This window comes from Tamandua tetradactyla, chromosome 1, assembly GCF_023851605.1.
Source record: "Tamandua tetradactyla isolate mTamTet1 chromosome 1, mTamTet1.pri, whole genome shotgun sequence".
NCBI lineage: Eukaryota > Metazoa > Chordata > Mammalia > Pilosa > Myrmecophagidae > Tamandua > Tamandua tetradactyla.
The window spans coordinates 159,975,248-159,994,467 of record NC_135327.1 but is presented as its reverse complement, the minus strand read 5'-3'; the positions used below and the strand labels follow the sequence as shown (position 1 = coordinate 159,994,467).

Genomic DNA, 19,220 nt, shown 5'->3' with positions numbered 1-19,220 from the left:
ATAACTTTGCAAATACTTCTTTATTCACTGTTCAAATCACTCTGGGATTTATCAGGGCGTCATCCTAATCCGGACAAACTTAAATCTCATGTCCTATTCAAGGTTCCATGTACTTATGGTGTTCAATTAAACTATCCATATGTGTTAAATTAGGAAATGCACTAGTCAAAATATAAGTCTTGTACCAAATAAACATTTCTTGCTTTAGCCTCACACAGAAGTTGAAGTTTTAAAATATGAGTGACCATCTATTTTCAACACCTTGCAATATTAACATTCCTTTGTTCTTCCTCATGCAAAAACATTTTTTAATTTGTACATGTAGTCACTATCATTGTACACTCTAGGCATTCCTAGATTATACCATCTCAGTGTTTCTGTCTATCTTTCCTTCTGATTTCATATGTGTTCCCAGCCCTCCTCCCTCTATCATTCTCACATTTAGCTTCATTCACTGTACTTACATTATTGTGCTATAATCAGGTAGTATTGTGCCATCCATCTCTGGATTTTTACAATCAGTCCTATTGCATAATCTGTATCCCTTCAGCTCTAAATACCCAACCTCTATCCTATTTCTATCTCCTGATAACCTCTGTTCTTAATTGATATTCTCCAAATTCACTCATTAATATTAGTTCATATCCATGAGACCATACAATATTTGTCCTTTTGTTTCCACAACTAATTTTTGCATGTTAATCTTGTAGCCTGAACTTTTAATAGTAATCAAGATTTATTTACCCTAAGATTCCAGGTTATTTTTTAAAAATATATGCTCTATATCTGGTGCTTTTGAGTTTTATGTACCCCAGAAAAACATGTTCTTAAACTTAATCTATACCTGTGAGTGTGAACCACTGCAAATAGGATCTTTTGATATGATTACTTCAGTTAAGTCGTGGCCCAACCCAATCATGACAGGCATTGATCCTAGCACTGCAACACATGAAATTCAGACAGCTGGAAAGAAAGCCACAGGAAGCAAGGAGCTGAAATTCACCAGAACCCTGGAGAGTTACCTATGCACTGTCATGTGACAAAGGAGCCAAGGACCAAGGATCACTGACAGCTAGCCCAGAATGCCACAGTCTTTGGGAGAAAGCATCACTATGATGATGCCTTGATTTGACATTTTCCCCAGCTTCAAAACCATGTGCTATTAAACTCCTATAGTTTAAGCCATCCTTTTGCATGACATTTGCTTGAGCAGCCAAGGAAACTAATACTAGGCAATAAATAAAGGTTAAACATTTCATAAATAGGTGATTAGTTTGGGGAAGATTAAATAAAGTTATTAAAAATGAAAATAGTGATTTTTGTCCTCGTAACTAATAAAATCTTGGCAGGTCGTCATCAAGCATGCATCTGATGGATTTTTACACCATTTACTCAAGATATACTTGATGATGTTCTCACACTGGTCACTCAGCATTCTTTTCTTTCAGGGGTAATGGATGTGCAAGCCTGCAGGTTCTTTCTTTTCCGCAGTTATATGTACTGAAATGGAACATTAGTACTAAGTCAGGATATTTTATTTAAATGAAAATATTTTGGTACAACATATAAACCATTTTGACATTTTAGAATTTGTAACTTCCATAAAGCCACACAACTGCTAAGGGTAGGCAGAGACTGATTAAGTACACAAGCATAAACTCTTAATGACATCTCATTGATACTCACTTAATTGTTCCTTTATCCAGGGGCTGTCTCTGTGTATGCTACTCCATTATTCAATATAGTAAGGTACTTTGTGAATGTCATCAAAATCAATTACTGTTTGTTCACTCTGGGTGGCCAACAAGGCAAAGAGCTAACCTCTAACTAATTTCCAAAGTCATTTATGAGCTGAGGGTTAAAACATTGCCACAGGTGCCAGACAATGTGGAAAATTAAAAAAAATGCAAGCTATAGGATAGAAAAACATATCACTGTGTCATGATAGACATTTGAAACATATTTGCTCATTTATTTCATACTCTCAAAATCTTTTGAGCTCCAAGATCTAAAAATCTTAATTTTATTATTGAATAAATGTCTAAAACCAAAAAGCCATCTCTATGGCCTCTAAAGCAAACTAAAGCCTTCCAAACGCTTGGTTAAATCATTCTAAAATATACATGAGGGGTCCAGTTTCTGGCTAAAAACCTATGTGTGATCTTTCAGTCCTGGCCAGTCAATTGCAAAGGCTTTACCTGACAGCTCCTATTGGGAAAAGCTGCACTCCCTGCTGGGAAAGTCACAAAAACATGCTTACTAGCCACTCCCCAGCTCTCACCTTCTACTGTGCCACTATGTTTCAGTCTACTTCCATTCCACAGAGGTTACAGGTAATGAAAATGCTTGGCCAGACCTTAAACCTAGAAACCGGGAACAAGCAGCCCAAATGCTAATCAAGGCAGGGATTTGCAATGGTAGGGCCCCCTCCCACCAGGATGGATAATACCACACTCAATATAAATTTGTCTCTCTTTTTCATCACAAAATGGGATGTAATGACTGCATCCACCAACCCTGACCAAGCTTCAACTCCCCAGTGAAACAGTCACAATGGAACCTCTTCTCCTGCTCTTTTAGACCCTCTGTGCTATGTAAGTAATGAGGTGTCATTTGCTGAAAGTTTCTGTTGAGTCTCAGTCTGTGTTCTCATGGTGAACCATGCAGTAATTCGGTCCACACTACATATCCAGACTTAGTGCACAGTCAGTAGGATCCCCTGGCCAGACATGGTCTTACACAAATTCACCTTCATAGATGAAGACCTTCCTCAGGCACCTCTGCTGAGACCACCTTAAAGAGGGGACGAATAGAAGTCCTTGTAATCACTTTCTCCACTCTGACTCAGTACTCGGTACTTTTTCACTATTACTACTCTAGTCCTCCTCCCAGGCCTGGGGTCCATAGAACTGCAAAAGTCTTTTATTTGGGGCTCCCTTGGCAGTGAGACATACTCTGCATCTGTGCTGATCCATTTGACCCTCTTCCAGCAGGGTCGTTCTATGGAGTAAAATGGAACAGAGAGCACTGACACTTTTCTCTAGGATCGCCTCTTGTTTATACAAGTGCAACTGAAATGATTAAAGGGCTGTTACTTTCAATTTGACTTCTTGTCTTAATTGGATACTTTCGACATCTGGCAACTCACATCAGCTCAGCTCTTGACAATGCATGAATGGTAAAGTGAAATATTAATGCTAAAACCTGAGTCCAGATTAATATTATTTTAAATTCCTTTGGTAATAAGCATACACCTCTCCTTTGTATTTTGACTTTTATAGATAGTGAATTCTAGCAAAGGAATCAATCATATAAGATAAAGAAAGTCATAGTAACATTTATTGTATTTCAATTACCATTTACATTCCAAGATAATGGAGCAGACCACAGAAATGTACTGATTCAAATTTTATTTTGCTATATAAGTGCATGGGTTTTACATTTTTTTGAAATTTTAAATCTTAAAAATACTATATGGGCATGATATTTAAATATCTCAATTAAAGCAGAAGGATGTATAATGAAAAATTACATACCAAAATGTCCATTCTACTGCTGAATCAATACTTTGAAAATTATAAGGATATGATTTTTCTGGAAGATGCTTTCACATGTTCAAAATTTGGATCATGCCACTAACTCTTGAATTATAAACTTTGAAATTTTCTACCATTTTTATTCTAGAATAGCTGGATTTTTAACTACCCAAGAAATATTCCCACAGCTGTTTTCATTTTCTTTTTTAAAATTCACCTTTATTAATATCATCCGCCCCCTACCAACTCATGCATTTTAGCCAGATATATAGTTAGTCAGCTAAAGACTGCCTTTACCATCCTCCATTGCACTGTGGCCAGGTATTAAGTTTTGGTTATTGGGATGAGAACGGAAGTGACACATACGGCTTATGGGTCACTTTCTTGAGTCCTTTAACAAAAAGTTTGCTCATTTTTCTCTCTTCCCTCCAAGTTAGAACACAAATATGGTTCTAGTAACTAGTTTTTAAATTGTGGACAAGGTTTCATTTTGAAGGAAGGCAAAGAAATCTGATAGAAGGAACCTTGATTCTGGAATGACCTTGTAGAATCAATGCTCCCACCCAAATTAACATCCCCACTTTACCCCCAACTCCAGCACCTATTTCCACAGTGTTTTCAACAAAATGATTTCACTCTTCTCATTTAACCTACTGGTCACTTTTGCAAATTAAAAACGGTCTATTTAAACAAACCATATTGGCAGAGCAATTCATTTCATCATTATTAGTAGATAGAATCTCTTGATTTCTCACTTTTGTAATGACAATGTAGACTCTCCAATCATTCCCTCCATCTTTCTTTCCAAACTTTGTCAACTGTACCTTTACTTTAATTATCAATGCTGATAATAAAAACATATACTGTTATTATTGTCTTATTAGATTTTCCTATGAGTTGATTTAAAAAAAATCTCAAGGGTTATATATTATGACAAAGACATGACTATTTTGTCTTCCTGAAAGGAAAAGTGCTAGAATAAATTTCCTCAGTTATAATTTAACATTAACATGAGTAGATGATTTGAAGTATGATGATCCTACCTTCATGATTAAGTAAATTGTCTTTTTGCATACCATCTATTTCATTGTGTTTTCAGATATTTCTAAGCTCTCATTACTGTTCTCTAATTTCTCAATTATTCTATTGGATACCCTTGATCTGTTGCTCTAATCCAGACTATATGATAAACAGGTCAGTGCTTTCCCTTTTGGGGAAGAAAATATAGATAATTTTACATTCTGCATGTCAGTGCTTTCTATACATTATAAAGATACCTAATTTTCTCACAAATCATTTTCTCCTTATATTTTAAATGTAATAGGCCCAGACCCACTGATCTCCTATACAGTCAAGCCATCTCTCCCATTCAAAGGGTAATAAGACTTATCTCTACTTGATCCAAATTCTTGAGTTTCATTGTTGAACTCTCTTCCCAGAGAGAATGTGCTTGCATTAGAAAGATAAGTATATTCCCTTTCTAAGAAGAGGAGAAGGGAACCTCTAAAGTCCTAAATGAGCTTCCAGACTCATAATTTTGTGGTCCTCCTATAGACCCTATATAAGGAGCTGACATCTGCCATTATTGTGTCATCCTAGGGGCATGGGAAAAGGGTAATCAGCACTGATTCTGTGAGTAATAGTAAGCTTCATCTTTGATCCAGAGATTCACCTTTCCTTTCAGGACAAAATAAATAATGTAGGTATTAAAAACTTAGCACCTTTCACTACTATTTTAGATTAAGTCCACTTATTTCCAAAGCCATTGGCTTCTTCGTTACTGGATTATTAGCTTATGTTGCTATAATAATTTCTTATTTACTTGCTTTAAGGAGTACTGATATTAAAATTTCTAAAACTTTCCTTTTTGTCTAAATCCTCTAATTAAAAGACAGTGCTTTCAGATTGAATTTTAAAAAGCTTATATTTGTGCTCAACATATAAGAATTCAACTTTATGTATAAAGGTAAAAAGAAGTTAACATTAAAAGGACAAAAGGATATACTTTTATAATATTAATTTTTCAAAATGGAAGGGGCTATAGTAATATTTGACAAATTATATTTCAGAGAAGAGAATTCTATGAGAGATGAATATGCTAATTCATAAAGATTTACGAAGAGGACCTAACCATTTTAATGTTTATGCCTTTACAAAGCATCAAAACACATGCAGAAAAAATTGATTGAACTTCAAGGAAAAAGAAAAATCTGAGATTTTAATAACGTCCTCTCAATAATTGATAGAACAAGTACAAAAACGTCATTAAGGACAGAGAAGATGTAAACAGAATTATATACAAATTGTTTTACTTGACAATAAAATATTTCACCCATTAATAACAGAATAGACATCTTTCAGATAAAATTAGAACAGTTAACAAATAGGCCGCATATTGGGTCATAAAAAAAGTCTCATTAAATTTCAATAGCTTCAAATCATATAAATATGTTTGTTGACATCAATAAAATAAGTCATAATTCACGGACAAAAAGATATCTGGAAAAACCTCAAAATATTTGGAAACTACATGGCATACATTAAAACGAACCATAGATGAGAGAAGAAATTCAAAGTGAAACTAGAAAGCACTTTTAAATGAATAATGAAGAGAAGTGAAGATTTATGGGCAGGGGTAGGGCCAGGCTCTGACACATGAGGTAGTTTGGGGGCCTGTCTGCAGGCAGGTGGGAGCCACCAGAATCCTGGCAATAAAGGGGTGTGACCACACACAGGCCCAACCAACCCGCTGCAACCCAACCAATCAGAACTGCTTTTACCAGCAGGTGGACTGAGCTGGACCAGCTGCTCACAGGTTCTCATGTGTTAGTTCTTAGTTCTGGTCCCTGGCCCCCTGTAGCCCTTGACCCCTTCCCACTGGTGAACCCCCATGATGCTAATACCCTATACCCCCCTTCCAGAAATTCCCCACCTTCCCCATATATAGGGCTACCCCTACCAGAGTCAGCGACCAATAGTAATTTCCCCATGCCACCTGGCATAAAGACCCCAATGCCACTGGTAATGGAACCCCTCTTGATGCCAGCAGTGCCCATCTCTGCAGTGATGGCTAAAGGTGTGGACACTGCAGCTCTTTTCTGGCTAGAACAGGTCCTCAGAGGGCTTTATGGAGTGAGCTTGTGGCCGCTGATGGTCTCATCGATGCTCCAATGCTGAGACAAGCAGTTCATGTGGTAGAAGCCTAGCATTCTCAAGTCTGAAGAGATGCTGTGCCCCAGTGTTCCTGGAAGGAGGACAAGTCAGACAAAGGCAAACCTCACTACTAAAAAAAAACCAGAGTAAAGAAGTCCCACTGGAGAAACAGCATCAGAAACAATTAGAGCCACAGCCTTCTCAGCCACAAACTGACACCCACCCCTCTCACCCCATGTCTCCTGGCTCCAACCCAGTGCTCATGAGCCTCCTAGAATTTGAAACAGGTGGGAATTAAGACTGCGATGTCCCTGGAGCATGGCTACTGCAGCAGCCAATGATGGCCCCCCACTTCTGGGAAGCATCAGCCATCATAACAGGAGGAGGAGGAACAGTCAAAGTCAAAACCAGAGATGTCTGGCTCACTTGCAGCAACTGGGAGAAAGTGTAGCAGACATTCAAGGAACTACTGAAGATCAAAGGTATCCCCTCCCATGCCTTGTGGGAATAGGCCACGTAGATAGTGGCTACTGACCATAGTTAAAGTGCTTTGCACAAACTGAGTGAGAAAAATCAGGTATTCAATTCCTGTAAGAAGAAGGAGTCCAGGCTAAGAGCCAAGAAGGCTAAGCAAGTCCCTGCAGTATTTTCTGGAGCAGCAGTGCATGACCTCTACTCTCCATTACCAGCAGGTAGAGCAGACCTTTGGGGATCTGGAGGTCTGGGCTGTGGTTCCGCAAAGGGATCAAAAAGAAGCTTATTATGATGTCCTCTTCTTCCTGGCCAAGAAGGAGAAAGCACAGGCAAGGCCCTGAAGATTATCCCAGATGGGATAAGTAACATCAACTCCCAAACCACGTGTTCCCAGGCCCAGAGGTACTTTATGGAGAACCTTGACTTTTCACAAGACCATCAACTACAGAACATGGGCAAGGAAGATGCACGGATTTTTGAGAAGCGTATCCAAGCTTTGGGGAGGGAGGCAGAGCAGGAGCAAGTCCAGATTCAGTAGCATTACTAACACACAAGAACCAGGAGTCCTCCCAAACCATCTTGTACAAGTTGTATGGGACAAGGCAGCTGCATTCTATGTCCCTCTGGATGGAGCTGTACCCAGTGGACAGCACTAATGTCCACTTACTCAACATGCTAAGCCAGCTGGGGTCCACACTCTGGACTTGTTCAACTTCTACATGGAGAATTTGAATGTAAGATTCCATGATGAGTTGGTCATTATTGACAACTATAGGGACTGAGGCCTCTGCATGGAGGTGAACACAGTCTTTGTGGACTTTGCCTACACTACAGTCTTTGACAAGAGGGGTACTGAGCTGTCCACAGGCAACAACAAGCTCTTCTACAATATTCTGTTGGGGGAAGAGGAGCAGGAGAGGATTGGGAGAAGGAGGAAGTACAAAGACCTTGACACAGTGAAGCTGTCTTTTGAAGGATGCTGAAGCAAGCTGTACCTGTTCTGGAGATGGGGAATTCCTGGGAAAAGGTCCAGACCACAGCCTAGTATCAAATATTACCCACTTGACCCTGAAGGCAGCAATACTTCTTGACCACTGAAGGCCCCTTTCAGTCAGAAGCACGGCTGCAGGTCAGTTCCAGTTTCCTTTGTTTTTCTTTCTGGTCTAGCCCAGCGCTGTCTTCATGGCTTTATTGGTGTTGTGTCTGAATTGTTCTGAACATCATCACTGCTGTCCTGGTTCAAAATCTGTGAGCATTTTGTGGGTGACTCAGCCTTTGTGCAGATAACCCTGGTGTCAGAGTGGATCTGACTCTTTCCAGAGTTCCTGCAGGCACTAGAAAATGAGTGGCAGCACCTCTAAACCAAAAGCTGAAAAAGTGCAAAAAGCACAAAAAGTACCATTGCAAGCATTTCCACTTGCCTGTCTTCCCTCCTGCCCCCAGGATCTGAGTCAGAAGAGGAGGAACTGCCCTCACCCTCTTTCCAGCCCCACAAGTGGAGTAAATGGGGACCCTTGGAGTCAGGCTCTGAGTCCTCTTACTCACCGGATTTAGTTGAAGGGTGTATTAGACAGGGTCCTCTAGAGAAACAGAACAAAAAGGAGCTACCTGAAAATGTGCGATTTATAAAGGTGTCTCACACAACTGTGGGGATGGAAGAGTTCAAAATCCATAGGGCAGGCTATGAAGCTGACAGCTCTGATGAAGGGTCTGGATGAACTCCACAGGAGAGGCTCACTGGCTGAAGAAGCAGTGAAAAGGTCTCTCTTCTTCCTTAAAAGTCTCTAATTGATTGGATTATCACTTCTGGGGAGACAGGCACCTAAGCTGATCACAAATGCAATCAGCCACAGAAGCAATCAACTTACTGATGATTTAATATAGCAGCCTTCTGGTTTATCAATCAGCTACATCACTTGGCCAAGTTGACACCAGAACCTCACCATCACAAAGGCACAAGAGTTGCTGCCCTTGGAGGATAGAGTTCCCCAAACTCCCTCCTTCTCCTTGCATCATATCATGTCCTTTGGAAAGCCACAAAATCAAAATGGAAAAATGTAAAGAGAAGACACTCATCAAACAGCCCTGAGAATAAGACAGATTCTGAGGAGAAATCTGTCAAGGAAAACAATGAGAAATAACAAGGACAAGGACTCCCCAGGCTTTGGAATCAAGAAAGAGAAGATGGCTAGGACAAGCTGTGGGAAAGTGAGTTGAACAAGTATAGCTGTGAAGGCAGCAGAAGACATTCCTTCAGGAGTTGGATGACCACAAGTGATCTGAGGGTCTGCTCTCTGCCAAGGTCTGAGTGACGCTGCAACTCCTAGGTCACCCTCACCATCTGCCTCAGACTCCTTCCTCAGTCTGATTTGTGCCACATCTCCTCTTAAAGTCACATCTCCTCCTGAGACAACGTTTGTTGGTATCTCTCAAGGTTTATTTTGGTGTTCAGTGGTTCCCTACATCCTCGACCATGGCCTCAGACCAGAGACTTATGGATTATGCTATGTAGGGGGTAGGTGATGCCAGCATATAAAATGTAAGAGAAAGGATATACAAGGAAGAGGGCCAGGTTGGTGGACACAAACTGGGTGGCAGAGGGGAGCATCTTTACCTTCCAGCATTAGTGCCCACTTTTTCCCACCCTTGCTCTAGAGTTCTACTATTGCTTCCTCTAGCCCTGGGATCCAGTGTGTACATGTTTTGTTTTGTTTTGTTTTGTGTTGTAAATAAGAATATTTATAACATGAAAAAATATGCTGCAGCTAAAGCATTGCATGGAAGGATTTATATTACTTAATATCTATGTTAGAAAAGAAGAAAGGTTTCAAATCAGTGAATCAGATTCCATCTTAAGAAACCTATAAAAGGAGGACAAATTAATCCTAAAGTAAGAAGTTAACAATAAAGATCAGAGTGCAAAATCAATGAAAATGACAAAGAAAGAATGGAGAAAGTCAGTGTAACCAAATGCTGCTTCAATGAAAAGATCAATAAAATTAAGAAATCTCTGTCCAGAGAAAACAAACACAAATGAGTAGATACAAGGTACCAATATCAGGAATGAAAGAGGTGATGTGATAACTGACTCTACAAATGTTAAGATAATGAAGAAATACTAAGAAAAGTTTATGCCCATAAAATTAACAACTTAAGTGAAATGATAAAATGCATTGAATGATACAAACTTTGAAAATCACTTAAGAAAAAATAGGTAACAAGAATCCACTTATATATAGGAAGCCATTTATATTCATATTTCAGAGTCCTTCAAACATAGAAGACTCAGGTATAGTGCCTTCATTGGTGAATTCTCCCTGAAATTTGAAGAAGAAACATTACCAATTGAATGCAAAATTGTCTAGAACATAGAAGAGGCTGGAACATTTTTAAATTCATTTTATGAGACCAATATTATCTTGATACCAAAATCAAACATATTACATTCATAGAGAAAACACAGACCAATATCCCTCACAAAAACTAATTTTTGAAACTCCTTACCAAAATATTAGCAAATTAAATCTAGCAACATATAAAAGACAATACACCCTGACTGACAAATTGGGGTTTATCACATAAACGCAAGATTGGTATGTTATTGGAAAGCAAGCAATAAAATATTGCATACTGACAGAATAAAACATGTAAAAATGCACATGAAAAACTCTAGAGGTGCAAAAAAAATTTGACAAAATCCAATACCCATTACACACAAAAACTATAAAGAAAGTAGAAAAAGGAGGGGCTTTCTTTAACTTGATAGCAGCTACTTATTAAAAGCTTGATATCGTACTTAATAGTGAAAGACTGAGTATTTTCTACTCAATATTGTAGAAAAGACAATGATGTTTGTACACATCACGCGGCCCTAGCCAGTTCAATGAGGCAAGAAAAAGAAATAAAAACCTTGTGGATTTAAAAATAAGAAGAAAATTCACTCTATTTGCAGAAAACATGGCCTTTTATGTGAAGAAAATAGAAAATATTCTACAAAAATGGGGGTGCAAAGGTAGTTCAGTGGTAGAATTCTCACCTGCCATGTGGGAGACCCAGGTTTGAGTCCTGACTCATGCACTTCCCAAACAAACAACCAAGCAAAACAAATAAACAAATAAGGAAACAAAAAATTAACAAATGGTGCTGCAATAGGGATACTTACATAGAAAAAGAATGAAATGTGATTCCCCACTATAGAGCATACAAAAAAAAGAAAGAAAAAAATCTACAAAAGACCCTGGAACTAGTACTGGAACTAGTACACATTTTGAAAGAACATATGATATGGTAATAATTTTTTAAAATCAATTGAATTCCAGAAAGCTCCAATTGGAAATTGAAAGTAAAATTTCAACTTAAAATAGCATTCTAAAACATGAATATATTAGGCACAAAATAATCAAAATGCATGTACGATCTGTATGCTGAAAATAAAAAAAAAAAAACTAATGAAAGAAGTTCCAGAAGACCTGAATAGAGATTTATACTATTCGTGGATTGGAAAAATCATTATTATTATGATATAATTTTTTTCCAGAATGATCTATACAATCAATGCATTTCCAATAAAAATCATTGAAGGGACTTCTAGCTTCAGCTCTGACATGTAAAATACACACAAAGTCCATTTTTAGCTCATTTATACAACTGGCAGGTATGTGGTATCTCTCTGTACTATCTTTGCAATGTGCATGTAAATCTAAAATTCTTCTGAAAATAAGTCTATTAATTAAAAAAAAAATTCCAGGAAGATTTTTAAATTTTTATAGAAAGGTAAGGAAGTCATTATAAAGGGAAAAATATCTTTTTAAGTTATTCTGGCTACATGTAGGCAATATAGGAAACAAAGCTACATGTAGGCAATATAAGAAATAAAGCTGCTGAGTCTGAATGGCTCCCTAAAATTCAGAACATTTCCTTTCTTCTATTTAAAAGTATGTCTTGCCTCCCTTATGTGGTATGTGAGTTTGAAAGGATTGCACAGTCTAGAAAAGCCCTGTTTCAATCCTGAGCCAATCTTGCGGGAGCAACCATTTCTTTTAATCCCTATTCAGTAATATAGGTTGGGATGTTTTGAGTAGATTATCTCCAGGGAGACGTGACCCACCCCATTGTGGTATTAACTTTTTGATTAGATGGAGATATGACTCTACCCATTCCACGTGGGTCTTGATTAGTTTACTGGAATCCTTTGAAAAAGGTAGCATTCTGGAGAAAGGAACAGAGCCACGAGAATCATGAGAGCCAATACAGCCACAGACCCTTGGAGATGGGGAAGCAAAATGCCCTTTGGGATGTTTCATGAAATAAGAAGCCTGGAGAGGAACCAAATAGACATCGCCATATTTGCCATGTGCCTTTCCAGTTGAGAGAGACACTTTGAACATCGTTGGCCTACTTGAACCAAGGTATCTTTCCCTGGATGCCTTAGATCAGACATTCCTATACGTTTGTTTTAATATGGACATTTTTATGGCTTTAGAACTGTTAACTTGCAACTTATTAAATTCCTTTTTTTTAAAGCCATTCCATTCCTGGTATATTGCATACTGGCAGCTAGCAAACGAGAACATGTGGTAATAAATATTTCTTCATATAAAATATTCACTGAACAAAAAATAAACTAGAGATAAAAGTACTAAAAAGATGTCTGGCAGTTCAGGAATAAAGAATGAGAACATTTAACAGTATGATCATTATCGATATCCCTATGAAATCTTCCTCTTGCACTTTGGCAAACAGCTAAATTGATCTTCATCAACCAAAACAGGAAAGATAAACTAATAGGGCTGCAGTATGAAAGTAAATTGATACTAGGTCAGGAGGAAAAGGAGGAAGTATTTGTTGAAATATTTGGGTGATCAAATGAGATTTTAAATGTCTACATTTTCAAAAGGTTGAAGATTCTTGAATAGTGTTTTTCTGCACTGAATCACCAGATACAGTATTTCTTAACGACACCTGGTGGATTTTTATTTAATTGATTTAAAGGCTTAGATACCTATTACCTGAAACTCATTTTGCTTAAAATGATGACACAGACAGAACCCTCAACACAGTAACTACATGAGGTAAATGTATTTAGGTGGATGGTGTCTTAGCTTCCCAGGACTGCTATTATAAAGTAAAGCAGCTTAAATAATAGAAAATTATTATCTCCCAGTTCTGGAGGCTAGAAGTCTGAATCACAGTGTTGGCAAAGTCATGATTACTTCAAAATCTCTAAGGTTCTGAGAGTGACCAGCAATCCATGCTGTGCGCTGACTTGTGGCATAACCCAACTTCTGTCTCCATGACATAGCCATCCCAGTACATGCCCAAATTTCCTACCTTATAAGGACATCAGTCATATAGAAATAGGGCACCACTAATCCAGTTCGGCCTCTTCTTAACTAACATCTTTAAAGATTCTTTTTCTAAATAGGATCATCTTCATGGAACTGGGTGTTAGAACGTGAACATGTTTTTTTTGGGAAACATTATTCAATCCATTACAGATGGTTAGTGAAATTGGAAATGCTCAATATAGGAAGTGAGGAAATGGGCATTGTGATTTGAGGATCACTGAAAAATCTGCTTGTTCTCAAATATTTATTCCAGCACATGAAATAGTCACTGTTAAAATCATGACAAGTTAATGAATAAAGCTAAGAACTTAACTCTAAAAGTCCAAAGGGGAGCTGTGCCTGAAATTCCTGAGGGTTCTTAGGAATAGGGGAGATGCCACATGTGCTGAGAAAGAGAAAGCAGAGCTTGGAATGATATAATGCTGGGAAGGAGTAACGAGAAGATAAATGTTGCAAATATTACATTCCTTATAATATAACCACTGTGCCAAAATGGTTACCTTTCTATTTTTCTCTGGTCTAATTGATGATATATTTTTTTTTTTTAAGAATTGTTTATTTTATTATTTTTTGTTTGTTTGTTTGTTTTTTACATGGGCTGGGGCCGGGAAACGAACCGGGGTCCTCCGGCATGGCAGGCAAGCACTCTTGCCCGCTGAGCCACTGCGGCCCGCCCCGATGATATTTTTAATAAAATATCTATCAACAAATGAAATTTATTTAGAACTTAATTATTATAGAAATTTGCTAAGCATTGGTCTTGAGATGCCATTAATAAACACTGTATTCTGAAATGTTAGGACCTTGTTTTTTAAACTGAGGTATTTATCAGCTTGCCAGAAGTATCTTAAATCACAATACAACATTAGTATGTTTAGCTTTCCTACAATCTTATTTATTACCATGGTTTAAAGCTGTATGTGCCCCCTCCAAAAAAAAAAAAAGAGTTGTTAAATCTAATTCAGTGCTGAAGGTGTAAATACACTGTGGTTAGGGCATTTTGATGAGGCTACTTCAGTTACGGTGTGACCCGCCTCAATCAGGATGGGTCTTAATATTATTATTATTTCTTATAAATGGACTGAATACAGAGGGAAAGAGAGAGACAGTTGTGGAAGGAAGAAACTGAAAGCAATGAAACCCAGAGGAGAAGGGAGAAATCAGCAGAGAACACCATGTGCCTGGTCATGTGATGGAGGGGACAAGGAACTGCCACAGCCTGTCTTCAGAAAGAAAGCATCACCTTGATTTTAACATTTTCTCAGTATCTCAAAACTGTAAGAATATGAATTCCCATTACTTAAGATGAACCATTTCATGGCACTACTTTAAACAGGTTAGGGAAATAAAGTAGATTTTGGTACCAGGAGAGTGGGGTGGTGCTATTGAAAATTCCAAAACTATAGAAACGGCTTTGGAATTGGATAATGGACAGAGAATGGAAGAATGGTGACATATGTGATAGAAAAAGCCTACCTTGCTCTGAAGACTCTGTTGGTAAAAATATGGACTGAAGTTATTTTTGATGAATCCTTAGATGGAAATGATGACTGTGTTATCAGAAACTGGAAGACAGGCAATCCTTGTTTTAATGTAGCAGAGAAATTGGAAAAATTGAGTTCTGATATTGGACAGAAAGCAGAATTTGAGAGATATGAATGTATATGTTTAGCTGAGGAGATTTCAAAGCTAAATATGGAAAGCACAGCCTGGTTCCTCCTTTCAGCTTACAGTAAAATGCAAGAGGAAAGGAATGAGCTGAGGACTGAATGCCTGAGTACAAACAAACCAGAAAATGATTTAAAAATGCTGAGCTTCCAGAAAGTGAGTGTCCAGAGGACAGTTCTCCATGTGAAGGTTTACCTGAACATGGAACCACTCAGTCATTCAGCACAAGTGAGAATTGGAGATGCAATTATCCAGGAAAGATCTATGAAAAGTCTTGCTGTCTCATCGTTTGGAACTACATGCAAAACCAACACGATTTTTGTGAGATCTGAATGGAACCACTGCCAGCCTGAACCAAAAGAGACAAAAAAGGGAGATTTGAAGGAAAAACCTCTTCAAAGGCAGAACCATTAATCCTAAAGTCTGGACTTAAGATATCTTCTCAGGCTGATGGCAAGCCCCATGTGTGAGGAAAAAGGTGAATCTGTCCTGAGCTTGGAGAGGATGGGCTGTCCACTCAGTTTTTTGGGAAAAGTGCTGCCACCCCAGGCTTCAGAGTGGATGAAGCACATACCCCAAGGATTACAGAGTCTAGTCACTAACCCACTGTCCTGAGAGGGCTGCACATGTGCCCCAGACATGGCAGAACAACTGGCTGTCACCCTGTTGTATGAAGCATCTAAGTCTTCACCCCAGTGTTTGGGGAGAGCGTGGGAAAGGGTAGAACAATGCAAACATTTGGAAAAGGCAAGGTTGCTGCTCCATCAGGCCTGGAGGACAAAATACCATTTCATAGATGACTCTCAGACTTCGAAACCTAATGGAGTATGGCCTGCAGGATTTGGGAATTGTTTGGAATTTGTGATATCTGTTTTCCTTCTTATTTCTCCCTAGGGGAGTAGGAATGTTTATCCTATGCTGGTCCCTTCTTCACATATATTGGAAGCATATAATTTGTTCTCTAGGTTTCAGAGACTCACAGACAGAGGGGAATTGTGTCCGATGTCACTGATTTTGAAGAGATGTTGTACTTACCAATGTTTCTGAAATAACAAGGCTTTTGGGAGAGTGTGATTAGATGGATATACTTTACATGTAAGAGGAACATGTGTTTTGGGGATCTAGAGAGTGAAGTGTGGTGCTGTGAGGTTACATATATCCCAGAAAAATATGTTCTTAAATCTAATCCATTCCTGTGGGTGAAAATCCTCTGTAAGTAGGACCTATTGATGAGGCTACTTCAGTTAAGATGTGACACACTTCATTCAGAATGGGTCTTAATCCACTTACTACAGTACTTTATAAATGGAAAGAAAAAGAGAAAGAGGGAGAAAGTTATAGAAGTAAGAAGCTGAAAGCAATGAAACCTGGAGAAGGGTGAAATCAGCAAAGGCCACCATGTGTCTGGGCATGAGACAGATGGAAGAGCCAAAGATCTCCAGCAGCCAGTGTTAAGGAAGAAAGCATTGCTTTGATGATGGCTTGATTTAGACATTTTATTGGCAGCAAAACTGTAAGCAAAGAAATTTCCATTGCTTAAGCAGACCCATTTTATGGCATTGCTTTAAGCAGCCTAGGAAACTAAAACAGTTAATTTCATGTTTTTGGGTTTTTTTTTTTTTTTTTTTTTTGGTATGCATGTGAGGATTTATAAAATTTTATTTGGGATCATTCTTTTTTATTTGTTAGTAATTTTTATTTTAAAGTAGTTCTATGATACATAAAAATATAAAATACAGGGTTCCCATATATGATCCTATTAATGATATTTTTCATTAGTGTGGTATATTTGTTATAATTCATGAATTAACATTTCTATAGTTGTATGGTTAACTATAGATAATCATTTATCCTAGGATTCACTGTGTTATACAGTTGTGTGTTTTTCCCTTAACTTTTATTCTGGTAACAAATTATGATATAAAATTTCCCCTTTAAACACACTCACATTTTGGTTCAATTTTGTTAATTACATTCACAAAGTTCGGTGACTAACACCACCATATAATTCCAAAACTTTACAATCAACCCATATAGAAATTCTGTACATTTTAAGCATGTACTCCACATCCTTTACGCCCAACCCAGTTGCTGGTGACATAAATTCTAGATTCTGATCCTATGAGTTTTCATATTCTAATTATTTCATATTAGTGAGATCATACAATGTTTTTACTTTTGTATTGGTCTTGTTTCATGCAACATGTTGTCTTCAAGGTTCATCAATGTTTTTGCATAAATCAGAACTTCATTGCCTTTTAGCTGAATAATATCTCATTCTATGTTTATAAAAATTTCATATATCCATTCATCAGTTAATGGACACTTGGTTGCTTCTATCTTTAGTCAATTATGACTAATCCTGCTATGAGCATCAGTGTACATGTATCTGTTTTAGTCCCTGATTTCAATTCTCTTGTGTATATACCTAGTAGTGGGATTATGGGTCATAGAGTAATTCTATATTTAGCTTTATGAGGAATGGCCAAACTGTCTTCCCCAGCAGCTGCACCAAAGTCCATTCCATCCAGCAATGAATAAATGTTTCTACTTTTCCACATTTTCTCCAACACTTGTAATTTTCTGCTTTTTAATAGTAACCATTCTAGTCTGTGTGAAATTATCACATTGCAGTTTTAATTTGCATTTCCTTAATAACTAAAGATGTTGCCCATCTTTTTACATGCTTTTCAGCGATTTGTATATCCTCTTTGAAGAACTGTCTATTTAAGTTTTTTGCCCATTATTAATTGGGTTGTTTTTATTATTGTTTTGTAAGATTTCTTTATATATTCTGGATATTAACCCTTTATCAGATATGTCATTCCCAAATGTTTTCTAACATTGAATAGGCTGTCTTTTCACTTTCATGATAACATCCTTTGATTTGCAAAAGTTTTTAATTTTGAGGAGGTCCCATTTATCTAGTTTTTCTTTCATCGCTGGTGCTTTTGATGCAAAAGTCTAATAAACTGTTGCATAAGACAAAATCCTAAAGATGCTTTCCTATGTTTTCTTCTAGTAGTTTTATACTCCTGGTCCTTATATTTAGGTCTTGGATCCATTTAGAGTTAAAACTTTTGCATCCGGACTGAGATAGGGGTCCTCCTTCATTCTTTCGCATGTTGAAATCCAGTTCTCACAGCACAATTTGTTGCTTAGTGCACTAAACAGCCTTGTGAAAAATCAATGGCCATAGAGGTGAAGGTCTATTTCTGAAATCTCAATTCAATTGCATTGGTCTATAATCTATCCTTGTGGCAGTACCATGCTGCTTTGACTACTGTAGCTTTGTAACAAATTTTAAAATCAGGAAGTGTGAGTCCTCCAACTTTGTTCTTCTTGTTTAAGATGGTCTTGCTTACTTGGGGCCCCTTACCCTCAAAATAAATTTTGTAAGTAATTTTTTCATTTCTGCAAAGTAGACTGTAGGGATTTTGATTACGATTGGGTTGAATCTGTAAATCACTTTGGGTAGAATTGACATCTTAATATTTCATCTTCCAATAATACATGAACATGGAATGCCCTTCCACTTACTTAGGGCATCTTTGATTTCTTTTAGCAATGTTTGTTGTTTTCCACATGAATCCTTTAAATCTTTGGTTAAATTAATTCCTAGATATTTTATTAGTCCAGTTGCTATTGTAAATGGATTGTGATTTGTTTCTTGATTTCCCCCTCAGATTGCTCATTACTAGTGTATAGAAACATACTGATTTTTGGATGTTGGCTTTGTACCCCACCACATTATGAATTCATTTATTAGCTCGAGTAGCTTTGTTGTGGCTTTTTTAAGACATGTTCTACATAAGATCATGCCATCTGCAGAGTGAGGTTTTATTTCTTCTTTTCCAACTTGTATGCTTTTATTTCTTTTTCTTACATAATTGCAATGTCTCGAACTTCCAGTAAAATGTTGATTAACAGTCGTGAAAGTAGGCATTTTTGTCTTATTCCAGATCTTAGAGGGAAAACGTCCATGGTTTTGCCATTAACTGTGATTTTACCAGTGGATTTTCATATATGCCATTTATCGTAT

At 37.5% G+C, this 19,220-nt stretch overlaps 1 pseudogene; it reads left to right on the top strand.

The window, feature by feature from the left end:
* The first annotated feature begins 7,036 nt into the window (after positions 1–7,036).
* On the top strand, positions 7,037–8,208 carry LOC143681548 (pre-mRNA-processing factor 40 homolog B pseudogene; annotated as a pseudogene).
* Positions 8,209–19,220: the final 11,012 nt, after the last annotated feature.